This window comes from Lissotriton helveticus, chromosome 1_1, assembly GCF_964261635.1.
Source record: "Lissotriton helveticus chromosome 1_1, aLisHel1.1, whole genome shotgun sequence".
Lineage (NCBI taxonomy): Eukaryota > Metazoa > Chordata > Amphibia > Caudata > Salamandridae > Lissotriton > Lissotriton helveticus.
The window spans coordinates 1,015,709,513-1,015,723,574 of record NC_136057.1 but is presented as its reverse complement, the minus strand read 5'-3'; positions in this window follow the sequence as shown (position 1 = coordinate 1,015,723,574).

Genomic DNA, 14,062 nt, shown 5'->3' with positions numbered 1-14,062 from the left:
ATGGCCACATACGGTGCGAAGGGAGCCCCCATAGCGACCCCCTTTGTCTGGAGAAAAATTGGTTTTTAAAGACAAAAATATTTTTTGTCATTGCAAGTCTGAGTAAGGCTATAATGAATTCAGTAGGCACTGCCATGGGGGCAGGGCGCTGGTTCAAAGATCTAGTCATCACGGCAAGTGCTTCATCCTGCGGGATGCATGTATAAAGTGAGACTACATCACACGTAACCAATATTTGATTGTTTGTATCAAAGGGAAGATCTTCTACAATGCCGATGGTGTGCATGGTATCCCTTAGATAAGTGCTCGTGGTTTCAGCAATTGGTTTAAGAAAATGATCGACATACCTACCCAATGGCTCCAGCATGGAACCACACCCCGAGACAATGGGTCTACCAGGGGGGTCAGACATGCTCTTGTGAATTTTGGGTAGCGTATATATGGTGGGAAGTCTCGGGTTACGTTGATTGAGATAATTACATTCGTGTTCAGAAAGGAAACCAAGTTCTAAACCTTCCTTAGTTATCTCAAATATTTCGAGAGCCAGAGATGCAGATGGATCCGACCGAAGTCGGTGGTAACTGACTCCGTCATCCAGCTGGCGAAGAATCTCATTCTCATATTTCACCACATCTTGAACCACAATAGCCCCGCCTTTATCGGCGGGCTTGATGACCACTTTATTGTTGGACGCAAGTGATTGTAAAGCCATTTTCTCTGACCTGCTGATGTTGAATTTCACATAAGTTCTTTTGGCAAGTGTTTGACAGACATCTCTCCATACTACTGCCTCGTATGCCAAAATGTTATGAGACATAGCATGTGCCGGTGGAACAAAGGAGGATGGCAGCTTTAGCCCAGTCTGAGACTGTTTTTGGAATGGGGGTGCATTCCTAAAAAAATATTTTAGTCGGATCTTCCGGAAACATTTACACAATTCAGTCTTGACTGAGAAGTTGTCAGGTATGTAAGTCGGAACATACGATAGCCATTTATTGAGCACTTTCTGCTCATCATCAGTCAGGACGTAGGAAGATATGTTGACCACAGGATTGGATGAGGGAGTTGCCCTCACCACCGGTAGGTCTTGCGACGTGTCGTCCGTTCCCCGTGCTGCTCGGGTTGGAATTGTACCTGCTTGGTAGGTTGGCCTCGGCCCACATCCCATGTTGGTACGTTCTGGGATTGACCACGTGTTTGGCCTCTGGGCCAGTTGTTGCCTCTGCCCCGAGGTGGTCTCCAGGTTCCAGGGCCTGGGACTAAAAAAGGATTGAATTGATGTGGATAATATCCAAAGTCCTGGAATGGATAGGTATTGTTAGGACCGAGGTACGTGTGGCTCAGACCTGCTTGGTCCTGCTCACCCTCCGAACTGTAAGACGAATCGGAAAAGGTTGAGTAATTCCGCCGTCTGCGGAGGGAACTACGGCCTCTATTCGTAAATCTGCCTTGATTATCCTGACGATAATAGTCGTCCTGCAGATACAGATAAGTCTTTTTCTTATCATACAGCCTCAAATCACGTGCCAACTTTTCGAGTTTCTTATTCTGAGTGGTTAATTCAATGTCCTTAAGAGAAGTATCTAAATTGATAAGAGTTTCTTTAGCAGAAGCAAAACTGGCATGGGCAGAGATCTCGGCCTTAAGTTGTGCAATCTCAGAAGCAATTATTTTCACCTGCTCAGCCGCCGTCTCAACCCCCAACACCATCCAATGGCGTGAACAGTTGTTGGAGATGTGGCTGAAGCCTTCCCTAAATTTAGAGACTTCGATGAAAATTGCGGGTTCGATCTTAATCTGTAGACCGATAGGAATGATGTTATCCTTAAGATATTTGGTTAGTAGGTGGCCGTGCCACCGGGTTCTAATCAATTTCTTTTCGAGACGTTCTAAACGAGAGATTTTGTCTTTCAAAGTGAAGTCGATGGAGGGGACATCAGATGAAAGAAAGTTGTTACTAGGGTTGTCCAGTAATTGGTTGATATATTCCTCAGAGTAGGAGAGAAGCTCACTCTCCACCATGACGTGCTAAACTGTACTAAATAAAAAATGAATTGCAAAAAAGGAAAAAGAACCTCCCAGGCCAGCGCCTGCACAAAGTAGGTTGCAAAAGGGGGGTTCACCCAATAACGTCACTGGGACCTGGGTAGGTAAGACACTGAGAGAGAGGGGTCCCAGTAGATACACACAAAGTTATTTGTAAACCACAACAGGTAGTCCAAATATATAAACAAAAGAGTCAATCTGCTCCCATTGTTTTAATTGCAATGAAGCTAAGCCAAAAAACTGGGTAACAATTGATATTACAAAGATAAAAACTTATTGGTTACCGTGCCCTGGGAAGGGGAAGGGGAATGTGCAGTGAGTATAGGAAGGGGTAAGTGACATAGAAAAAAAGGGCCAGAAGGCCACACAATAGTAAATAAACAAATACTCCAACTTGGATATAGATGACCATAGGTTCAATTATAACCTAAAAAACAACAGGCTTCATGAGTGTAATGAATAACACAAATATTGGAATGAAGCTGGAAACACAGGAAAATAGTCAACGTTTCGACCCCTTTATGGAAGCAGGCTTGAATTGAGCCCTTGCAGTGGGGCCTTCATCAGGACAGAAGACAGGGACACAGACCTATTTGGTACATGAATTGACAGATTAGGGTCGACTCCCAATTGAATAATTAAATAGAGCAACTAAGCACATCAAGATAAAGGAAAACAAGACATACTAAGGATGCTCATTTTCAAAAGGCAGAGAAAGAACTACCCCTCATACAGGGCGTAGAGCCTGGACACCTGGACCAACCTCTAGTCTCAGAAATGATTGCAGTACATAGATGGGTCAATAGCATTGAGGAAGAGCGTCATTCTGGATAGGGAAGGAAGGAAAAATAGAATAAGAGTCCAGAAGACCCTTCACTTTTAACTATGTGGAATTTGCCACCCATTGTTGGCCACTATCGTTGCGGGACATGTAAGGCCTGTGATAGCACCATACAGACCAAAGAATTTGAGTATCTCAATATCAAAACACCTATGAGATCTCATACCAATTGCAACTCAACGAACATCATTTATGCCATTGTGTGTCCCTGTGGCTTGATATACATTGGTCAGACCCAACAAAAAGCCAAGGTCCGAATTCTACAGCATATGAGTAAGATCCGCTGTGAAGTTCAGGGTGCACCTCTGGTGCAACATTTTAAGTCTGCCCTGCACCCTCCAGAAAGTCTCAAGTGGGTTATTTTAGAACAGGTGTCATTGGGCCCTAGGGGTGGCAACATTGCAAACATCCTCAATGTAAGGGAGCTTAAATGGATGTTTCGCTTTAATTCCATCAACAATGGCCTCAATGAATATGACAGTTCGTTTTACCAGCTGGCTCTGCTCCACTAGATTGTTCTTACTCATTAAAAGTCTGTATTATATAATGTATCATCTCTCAATCGTCCCCATTGATGGTGTGATCTCTGTATGTCGAGTGGCTGATATGTGTTCCCCTTGTTTATATGCATAAACTTAGCGTGACTAATATCATATGGGAACAGTAGATGTGTTGGCCTTTACCGTCTTGTGACAGGTACGCCATTTTTTAACATCAACACATGACGATGGGGGTCATAATGTATGAATTCTGTATCTTAATATCAAGATTTGGTTACTATGTATGAGTTAGCCTATACCGTCTTGAGACAGGTACGCCATGCATTATTGTCTTTTCCAATGCGTTTTAATTTCATTTGTCATTTGTGATCTGATTCTGCAAGGTTTCGGTTTTGGAAACAGCCCTATTGATCTACCATGCCTTTAACAATAACTTGGCAATCTCTGTATCCATTCCATTATTCTATGTTTCTCAATGCAGGCTCTCTCTTGTTTAATAATTATCTGGAACGTATACAAATGCACACTTGTGTCTCTTCAGTTTCGATCTGTCAGTCACTCTGTGACGATTGATGATTGAGCGCTGACAGTAATTTGTAATTTTTAATTTTTAATCACTTTTGACATGCCCCCCGAATGACGTTTATACGATGCCACCTGGCTACTCTTTCATTAATTGTGGCCTGACACATACCATCGTCAGATACATGGGCAGATTCCTTGATCAATTAACCGTCCCATGATGGCCGCCATCATACACCGTAATTTGGATACACTTTCGCCTTCCTCCATTTCTATGCCGATCAACACCATGTGATCGCATTCAAAGAAAGGAGGTTTCGGCGGATTCTGGTACGCTGTTTTGGCTTGAATTCCCAACATGAAACTATGCATCAGGTATTTTCTTTACCCCATGGTCCCTTACTCCGACACTGGCAATATTTTTGTTCTGAGGAGACCCTCACGGAAACTTTGTTTTTCGTGTATTCCATGCAGATCCTGTGTTGAATAACAAGACTTTACAGGGTATTTGACGAGTACCTCGGCTCCTGACTCCTCTGGCTACAGGTAGGCGCCCCATCCCCATTTCTCTGTGTTGGATTGTTTGACAAGCTATGGGTCCCCGACGCTTGTTTCAATCGTGACGGTCTGATTGTTCATTTACAGAGACCCACAGATACCTGATTTATCCCGTATCCATCCACACATTGATGTGCTGTGATTTCTTCTTGGAAGTACAACTAGGCAGGGGTGTCCCCATACCATCTGTGATCTTACCTGGAATTGCACCATGACGCAGAGTGTAAGTTCACTGACTCTAATTCAGACATGCTTTTCGCCATATTACCTGTCAGGCATTGGCTTATTCTATTTTTCCTTCCTTCCCTATCCAGAATGACGCTTTTCCTCAATGCTATTGACCCATCTATGTACTGCAATCATTTCTGAGACTAGAGGTAGGTCCAGGTGTCCAGGCTCTACGCCCTGTATGAGGGGTAGTTCTTTCTCCGCCTTTTGAAAATGAGCATCCTTGGTATGTCTTGTTTTCCTTTATCTTGATGTGCTTAGTTGCTCTATTTAATTATTCAATTGGGAGTCGACCCTAATCTGTCAATTCATGTACCAAATAGGTCTGTGTCCCTGTCTTCTGTCCTGATGAAGACCCTACTGCAAGGGATCAATTCAAGGCTGCTTCCATAAAGGGGTCGAAACGTCGACTATTTTCCTGTGTTTCCAGCTTCATTCCAATATTTGTGTTATTCATTACACTCATGAAGCCTGTTGTTTTTTAGGTTATAATTGAACCTATGGTCATCTATATCCAAGTTGGAGTATTTGTTTATTTACTATTGTGTGGCCTTCTGGCCCTTTTTTTCTATGTCACTTACCCCTTCCTATACTCACTGCACATTCCCCTTCCCCTTCCCAGGGCACGGTAACCAATACGTTTTTATCTGTGTAATATCAATTGATACCCAATTTTTTGGCTTAGCTTCATTGCAATTAAAACAATGGGAGCAGATTGACTCTTTTGTTTATATATTTGGACTACCTGTTGTGGTTTACAAATAACTTTGTGTGTATCTACTGGGACCCCTCTCTCTCAGTGTCTCTTCTCTTTAAGGCAGATCCCTGGGCCATACTTTCAGGCTCCAGGGTCTCTTGAACACCCTTAGATGCCATAGACCGAGTGGTCACACATGCCCACTCAGGCAGACCCAACATCTCCAAATGTGCCTTCCTCTTCACCTTAGCCCAAGGGGAGCTTTCTAAATCATTGCCTAACAGACAATCAACAGGCATGGACGGCCTCACAGCTACTTGAAGAGTACCAGAGACCCCCCCCCCACACTCAAAGGGAACTTGAGCCACCTTGCAATGGCTCTCTGTGTTGTCAGCGGCAACAACTGGGAAGAATGCATGAGGGACTACCTGCTCCTCAGAGACCAAGTGGCACTTGACAGCTGTCACACTTGCTCCTGTGTCTCTGAGAGCCTCCACTCTATGGCCATTGATGGTCACTCACTGCCTGTATTTTTTAGTGTTATCAGGCAGCTGAGCTTTAGGGATCATCTCAAAATCTCCTAATGAGACAAGGGACATTTCTGCGTGACCCCACCCACCTTGGGCACCCATCTTCTCCCCACCCAGGGCTACACTGTCCATCTGACGGGGTGATGCACGTGGTGGCACATACTGTCCTTTCTGAGGACACTGGGGATCATACCAACGGTGTCTCACCTCCTTACGCTGAAAGCAGGTAACAGGCCCCCTATGAACAGGTTTACCTGTTGGGGGTCCTGACTTCTTTGAGGGGGAGACTGGGAACCCTTACCCTGGTTCCCTTGGGAATTACTTTGGGGACCTTTTTGGAACACCCTCTGTTTACCCTTGTCCCCCCCACTCTTCTGCTGGGGACCCTGCCCACCTTTGGCAGAGTCTCCCACACGACCCTTGTGGACCCTGGTACTGACCCAGCGGTCCGCCTCCTCAGTAAGCTTTCTAGGATTAGTCAACTTGCTATCAACAAGGTGCTGGCGTAGCTCTGGAAAACAATTAGCAGATAAGTGCCCCCTGGCAATCAAATCATAGAGAGCTGAAAAATTATCAACATTGCTACCCCTCACCCAACCATCCAAGGCTCTGCAAAAGAAAGACACATATTCTACCCAAGTGGTTCCCTCCAGTTTCTTACAATTCCTGAACCTCTGTCTATAGAGCTCTGGAGTTAACCCATATCTTGTCATCAGTGCTTCCTTCATGTGGTTATAAGACATCCTATGCGCTTTGGGCAGGTCTAACAAAGTGTCCCTACCTTCAGTGACAAAGCGGCCCCACAACCCCGCTCCCCAATCCTTCTCAGGGACCCGGTGGGCCAACATTGCTATCTCATAGGCTGAAAACCACTGACCAATATCTTCACCTTTGTGAAAATCTGTGATGACATCCTTGGAAATATGTACCCTGCCTGCTGAAGGCACAAATGGTGCGCTGCCACCAGAGGAATTGATCTCTAAGCCCTTGGCCTTGATCTCTAACTCCCTCAACATTCTCTCATGCTCCATTCGCATTCTCTCTCTTTCCAAAGACAACCTGTTATTATCTGCTTCCCTCTGACCCTCCATCTTAAGCTTAGCCAACTCCAGCTTCAGTGCTCTATTTCTCTCCCTGTCTTCCAGTTGTCTGGCGGACGCCTTTTGGTAGTCTTCCTTTTTAGAAATGCCTGGTGTAGCAACTTTCAATTTCTTGCAGAGATACTTGAGCTGTTTCACAGTGTAGGTTTCCAACCTCTCTTCCTCAAAATCATTATCCATAGATTCAACAGATGCCGGTTTACTCATGGTAGTAAGAATTGGGAGTCTTTAGAAAAAATAACAGTTCCAAGGAAAAAGGATTCTATCAAAAAAAAGTATGTGGTCGCATTTGGTCTGCACTCACTAGTAGTGTACACCAATTATTGTATATGAAACACAAATGCAAAGTCCAAATCCTCACCTCTGACCACCAATGGTAGATCTGGGGGTCTCTAGTTGGCAATGGTTATCACCTTTGTCCAAATAGGGACCCTTACTTCTAAGTCAGGACAAGGGGATTACTCTCCTTAATAACCCCTGCTCACGCCCTTGGTAGCTTGGCACGAGCAGACAGGATTATCTCAGAGGCAGTGTGTTAAGCATTTGTGAATATACACAGTAATACAGTGATAGCACTACAGATGGACACAACACAGGTTTTACAAAAATAGGTATTCTTTATATAGACTTAAACACAAGACCACAAACGACAAAAATCCACAATACTATACTAAAGGTTACTTAAAGGATGATAAGAGTCTCTTAGTTCAAGTTGTTGGTAAATGCGACAAAGTTCTCAAAAAAGTTCTTGGATGCGGCACGCAAAGTAAACAAAAGGCTCGCAGAAGGGGAGATGCGTCGCTTCAGTGACCCGGGGGAACGGTTGCGTCCTTCCTCAATGCTTGCGCAGAGTAGGGGACTCGTCGTGAGCCTTACCGGTGCGGAGCTGATGCGTAGATTCTCGACCTATTGCGGTGCGCAAGATGGCGCCGCGATGCGATGCCGATGCGATGATCCAGTTGCGATACGAGAAGATGGCGCCCTTGATGCGGCGATGTGATGACGATGCGATGACGCCCTGGCAGCCTTGCAACGACTCTGTACTTTGGAGCCGCGACAGGCCCTGCGATGCGCTTCTCCGGTGATGCGATGACAGCTCTCTCGATGCGTCACGCTTCTCCGGCAATGCGACAGCAAACAGCTTCGATGAAAACACGCTTCCAGGGAGATGCGACGAACTCTCGCTTCTCCGGCGTTGCGATGATTTCTACTGCGGCGGCGACACGCTTCTTCTCGATGCGTCGCGCTTCCAGCTCCCAGTGGCACGCAAGTGACTGGAGTCAGAATTCCCAGCAAGGAAATTCAGGAGGGAGCTGGGGGTGAAGTCTTTTGGCCCTGAGACTTCAGCAGGAGGCAAGCACAGTTCAAGCCCTTGGAGAATATTCTGTAGATGAAAGTCCTTACAAAGTTCCTTCTCCTTTCCCTTGGCAATGAAGTAACCACTGCAGGCCAACCCAGCAAACAGCACACTGGCAGAGGGGCAGTCCAAACTCCTGCAGCTTCCTTGGTTCTTCTCCTTGGCAGAAAGGTTTCTTGTTCCAGAAGTGATCTAAAGTCTGTGGGACTGGGTCCCAATATTTATACCAAAAAATCCTTTGTTCTCTGAAGGCAGAGAGGCCTCTGCCTAGTTCAAACCAGTTCCTGAGCACTGTGTTTACATGACTCTTCTCTTCCTTTCACTGTGCAGGGCAGAAACATCAGCCGCCCCACAGGAGGCGGAGCGAGCACAGGGGAGGGAAGATGCAGCTCTGGAGCACTCTGTTGACAGGATTCCCCTTCTCCTTTCACTGTGCAGGGCAGAGACATCAGACAAGCCACAGGGGGCGGAGCCAGCATTGTGGAGGGAAGGCCCAGCCCTATTCAATCAATCAATCAATCATAGGCATTTATACCGCGCACTACTCACCCGGAGGGTCTCAAGGCGCTTTGGGGGGGGGGCCGCTACTGCTCGAACAGCCAGGTCTTGAGCTTCTTCCTGAAGGAGAGGTGGTCTTGGGTCAGGCGTAGGTCGGTCGGGAGGGAGTTCCAAGTCTTGGCGGCCAGGTGGGAGAAGGACCTTCCTCCTGTTGTCGCTCTGCGGATGCGGGGGACGGCGGCGAGGGCATGATTGGTCAAGCGGAGATGGCGTTTGGGAGCGTAGAAGTTGAGGCGGCTGTTGAGGTAGGTCGGGCCTTGGTTGTGTAGGGCTTTGTGTGCGTGGGTGAGGAGCCGGAAGGTGATTCTTTTGTTGATCGGGAGCCAGTGCAGGTCTCTCAGGTGTCTGGAGATGTGGCTTCGTCTGGGGACGTCGAGGATGAGTCTCGCCGAGGCGTTCTGGATCCGCTGGAGTCTCTTCTGGAGCTTGGCGGTGGTTCCGGCGTAGAGGGCGTTGCCGTAGTCCAGTCGGCTGGTGACTAGGGCCTGGGTGACCGTCTTCCTGGTCTCGGTGGGGATCCACCGGAAGATCTTACGTAGCATGCGCAGGATGTTGAAACAGGACGAGGAGGTGGCGTTGACTTGTCTGGTCATGGAGAGGGAGGAGTCCAGGATGAAGCCCAGGTTGCGTGCATGGTCTGTCGGTTTGGGTGCGTTGCCCAGGGCGGGGGGCCACCAGGAGTCGTCCCAGGCTGAGGGTGAGGAGCCCAGGATGAGGACTTCCGTCTTGTCTGTGTTCAGTTTCAGGCAGCTGGTCGTCATCCACTCGGCCACGTCTTTCATCCCTTCGTGTAGGTTGGCTCTGGCGGTGGCGGGGTCGTTGGTCAGGGAGAGGATCAGCTGGGTGTCATCGGCGTAGGAGATGATGTTCAGGTTGTGTTGGCGTGCGATGGCTGCAAGGGGGCTCATGTAGACGTTGAAGAGGGTGGGGCTGAGCGAGGAGCCTTGGGGAACGCCGCAGATGACTTCCGTGGCTTCTGATCTGAATGGGGGCAGGCGGACTCTCTGTGTCCTTCCGGCGAGGAAGGAGGTGATCCATTCCAGTGCTTTCTCCTCGATTCCGACGTTGCTGAGGCGCTGCACTAGGGTGCGGTGGCAGACAGTGTCGAATGCCGCGGAGAGGTCCAGGAGGATGAGGGCCACTGTTTCTCCGTTGTCCAGCAGGGTTCGGATGTCGTCGGTGGCAGCGATGAGGGCGGTCTCGGTGCTGTGGTTGGCCCGGAAGCCTGATTGAGATGGGTCGAGGGATCCAGTCGTCTCGAGGAAGGCTGCCAGTTGCTTGTTGACGGTCTTCTCAATGACTTTGGCTGGAAACGGGAGGAGCGAGATGGGGCGGTAGTTCTTGAGTTCGGTGGGGTCCGCCGTTGGTTTCTTTAGTAGAGCGCTGAGTTCGGCGTGCTTCCAGCTCTCAGGGAAGGTGGCGGTGTCGAAGGAGGTGTTGATGATGTCCCGCAGGTGGGGTGCGATGACAGCGTCGGCCTTGTTGAAGACGTGGTGAGGGCAGGGGTCGGTTGGAGATCCGGAGTGGATGGAGTTCATCGTGCGGATGGTGTCTTCGAGGTTGATCGGTGTCCAGGCGTTGAGGGTGGTGGTGGGGGGCGTTGGTGTGGTCGTGGGGAGCGTTGTTTGTGTGCTGAAGCTGTTGTGTATGTCAGCGATCTTGTTGTGGAAGTAGGAGGCGAGGGAGTTGCAGAGGTCTTGCGACGGGGTGATGTCGTTGATTCCGGCGTTGGGGTTGGAGAGCTCTCTCACGATGTTGAAGAGTTCCTTGCTGTTGTGTGCGTTGTTGTCCAGCCGGTCCTTGAATGCTGTTTTCTTGGTGGCGTGGATCAATTGATGGTGCTTTCGGGTGGCGAGCTTGAGGGTGGTCATGTTGTCCGGTGTTGGGTCTCTTCTCCAGGCTTTTTCGAGGGCACGGCAGTTCTTCTTGGAGCTCTTGAGTTCGTCGGTGAACCACGGGGCCTTCTTGCTTCCGGGTCTGTTGGGCGGGGTCCTCAGAGGGGCGAGTTCGTCCGCGCAGGTGCAGATCCATTTCGTGAGGTTGTCGGCGGCTTGGCTGGGGTTCGCTGAGCTGGCGGGAGGGTGCTGGCTCAGGGATGCGGCGAGTTGGTCGGCTGTGATCCTGTTCCAGCTTCTTCGTGCAGCCTGTTGCTGGTGGTGGTGGACCGTGGTTCTTCTGAAGGTGAAGTGGATGCAGCTGTGGTCCGTCCAGTGGAGTGCAGTGGCGTGGCTGAAGGTGATGTCTTTGCTGGACGAGAAGACGGCGTCGAGTGTGTGTCCGGCGAGGTGGGTGGGGGTGGTCACCAGCTGCTTGAGTCCGAGGGTGGCGAGGTTGTCAAGCAGGGTGGTGGTGTTGCGGTCGTTGTTGTTCTCCAGGTGGAAGTTGATGTCCCCGAGGAGGATGTAGTCGGCGGAGGGGAGGGCGTGCGGGCTGATGAAGTCGGCGATGTCTTCGCTGAATTGAGTGCGTGGTCCCGGGGGTCGGTAGATCAGGGTGCCCCTGAGGGTGGTCTTGGGGTCGGTGTGGATCTGGAAGTGCAGGTGTTCGGCGGTTGTCAGGGTGTCGTCGGTGTTGGTCGAGATGCGGATGCTGTTCCTGTGGATGATGGTGATACCTCCTCCTGTCTGGTTGACGCGGTCCCTCCGGGCGATCTTGTATCCGTCCGGGATGGCGATGGCGATGTCGGGCGCTGATGATTCGTTCATCCAGGTTTCCGTGAGGAAGGCGACGTCAGGAGCTGTGGTGTGGAGGAGGTTCCAGAGTTGGACGGCGTGTCTGTGGACGGAGCGGGTGTTGAGCAGGATGCACTTGTGGTGGTATTCAGGTCCCAGGAGCACTCTCCCCCTCCCATTTGGAGGTAAATCTCCCTATTCACCACTGGGCTGTCTCAGACTGTCTCCTGGAATTTCCCCAGCCCTGTCACACACAAACCCAGACAAGGAATACACAAGTCAGCAGAGGCGGGCTCAAATGGTTAGGCAAGCAAATACCTACTTTCTAAAAGTGGTATTTGCAAACACAGAATATTAAAATAAACTTTACTAAAAGATGTATTTTATTATTCTGAGTTCAGGCATACTAAACTCGGATTTCTACCATGTTCCCTGAGTCAGTTAGGATTGTAGGGATGTAACAATCTTCACTGCTATTCAAGTCTATGAGAACAGGTAGCCTTCAATAGTGAAAAACGAAAATGGCTGTAATTCACTACTAGAACATGCTACACACATCAGAACATGTCCTACCTTATACTTACAATGCACCCTGCCCTTGGGCCTACCATAGGGGTGTCTAATATGAAGCAAAGGGAAGGTTTAGGGACTGGCAAGTGGGTGCACTTGGCCAAGTCGACATGGTAGTCACAGACTATACACAGGCCTTGCAATGGCAGGCCTGAGACACACTTTACAAGCTGCTTCTGTGGGTGGCACAACCAGTGCTGCAAGCCCACCAGCAGCATTTGCTCTACAAGCCCTGGGCACACATGGTGCACTGTACTAGGGGCTGACAGTAGATCAAATAAGCCAATCATGGAATCCAATCAGTATATCAATTTAACATAGGGAGCACTTGCACTGTGGCACTGATTAGCTGTGGCACAGGGCCCAAAACATACAACCAGCAAAAATATGTCAAAACAGAGGAGGCAATCCGTCAAAAATGGAAGGGAGACTCACGCCAATGATGTCAGGTCTAACATTGACATATTCCCCTAACATAGAATATATGCATTCCCATCACTGGTAGCATATCTTCACTAGCTGCATCAGACTGTGTCTTAGATGAACCTTTCAACAGTTTGAAATCACCACTTGACCATTGGAAGCACTGCAGTGCCCCCAGTGTCCTATGGAAGCTTTGCACACATCTGGCCACTGTCTGAAATGGCATTGTGGGCAAAACAATGGACTGGAATGTGATGTGAGCATTATCCAGTGCACGAGATTCATTCAAGCATTCCACGAATTGCTTTTTTGTAACTACAATGTCATGTTTCGTGCTATACAAAGCCTCCTAACCACATAGCATCCTCAATCTCTGCCTGATGTTCATTAAGTTTATGCTTGAGGCCATTTACTCTGCACTTTCTTCCCTACTCTCCATTACATTATACTGTACATCATTGTCCCAGGAATTGAGCAAGTCATGGGTCAGCAGTACATTTGTCTCCATCTTTTTACATTCTTCTTCTTCTTCTTAGCTCATCCACCATTCCCAATCTCGTATTGGTGTCTGTTTTTTTCTATGATCCTTCATTTCTTATACTCATAACATTCATTTTCATTCACGATGTCAGGTATTTACTTGTAAGTGGTTAGGCACTTCAGTTGTAGCTCTAAGAACAGTACATTTGGTGGATAGATATAGAAGAAGGATTATGTAGAAAGAGAAGACATATAAAAAAATATGAAGATGAGCTACATCTAGGAATACAGTTAACGAACTGGTGCCAGTAAGGCCCCAATTCTGAGTGGGTTGAAATAGGGCGGAATTCACGGTACCCGGTTTCCGAGGGTTGGACATTTATTACATGGATAAATACCCCTTATTCTGAGGTTACCTGAGAAAAATTGGGCATAACAAGTTCACCATGCCAAACTCTCCATGTTATCCCTTTTTGTCTGTCTCTTGCCTCAATAAACCTCAGCAGGTTGAACTGCTTAAATTTGTCTGTGAAAATAGCCAGAGGGCAACATTAACTACAAAACTTTAAAGTTTAATCCAACATAGCAGAAGCTGGGCCTTTAGAGTTGCCAAAACTTTGATTTTTCGGAAGGCTTGTGTTAAAACAAAACACTTGTACAGTACTGTGGAGTCTATACCGTTATATATAACAGTGTTAAATGTAGTATCTGAAACTGAATTAACAGTTTAATGAGGGTGGATTGTAGTTCTGGATTGTTAATTGCCTCGAAGTAGTCATAGTTTAGCAAATCCTGGGTTCCAGGATGTCTCCCACTGTAAAGAGAGACCTTGGGCTGTCTGAAAAAGTCAGAACTGGATCCTGGTGTTGATGTGGGAGGGGGACGACACTTACAAGTGCATTACATGGGTGGTATCCTTCAGCTTAGAGTAGACAAACGCCTGCTTGCTGGTAAAATATGTCCAGATTAGCAATCAGTCA